Raw genomic sequence first — 795 nt, 5'->3', positions numbered from 1 at the left:
CGTTATGCGGGCCTCTCACTGTTGTGGCCTCTCCCATTTGCGGAGCACAGGCTCCGGACGCGCAGGCTCAGCGGCCATGGCTCACGGGCCCAGCCACTCCGCGGCACGTGGGATCCTCCCGAAACGGGGCACGAACCCGCGTCTCCTGCATCGGCAGGCGGACTCCCAAGCACTGCGCCACCAGGGAAGCCCGCACAGGGCCTTCTTGATTGGCATCTATTGTTTGCCCAGCTCCTGGCCTTAGAGGGGGGCTCTGGATATAGCAGGGGTTTGGAAATCACTGGGTTCCCATACTGCTGCTATATTGTCCGTGCTAGAGCCAGGGTCTTAGAAACCCCCTCCCCAAATCTGTGTGAAAAATAGGTGTGACTCCACAGCAAGTCCTCCTAGCAACCTGTGGACATATGCTGCCTATTCAATCACGAACCCCAAACACGGATCCCTCCATATAGTAAGTGCTTGATGGGTATCTGGTTGTGATGGTGACAATGCTGAACACTGACTGTCACACAAGATGACTCAGGCCACTGCAAGGGGAGAGGAATAGGCATGTTACTGGGGCACCTGAGGACGCTGCCATCAGAGCTGTACCGACTGCACACCCACGTGACTTATTAGGGCTGATTAGGCCAGACATACTCCTGTGCCTGGGCCTGATGTTCCCAGCCTCTAAGACAGACCCAGCCACAGAAAGCCGATGAGAACCCTAGAGTGAATGTGACCCTCTTTGATCTGCTCTGAAGGCAAGTGGGTTTGCTCTCTCTTGAAGGTGGGTGGGAAGCCCCCAGGGATTTG

Source organism: Lipotes vexillifer, unplaced genomic scaffold, assembly GCF_000442215.2.
Source record: "Lipotes vexillifer unplaced genomic scaffold, Lipotes_vexillifer_v1.1 scaffold560, whole genome shotgun sequence".
Classification (NCBI taxonomy): Eukaryota; Metazoa; Chordata; class Mammalia; order Artiodactyla; family Lipotidae; genus Lipotes; species Lipotes vexillifer.
The sequence above is the reverse complement of the archived record's forward strand: the minus strand, read 5'-3'. Positions refer to the sequence as shown.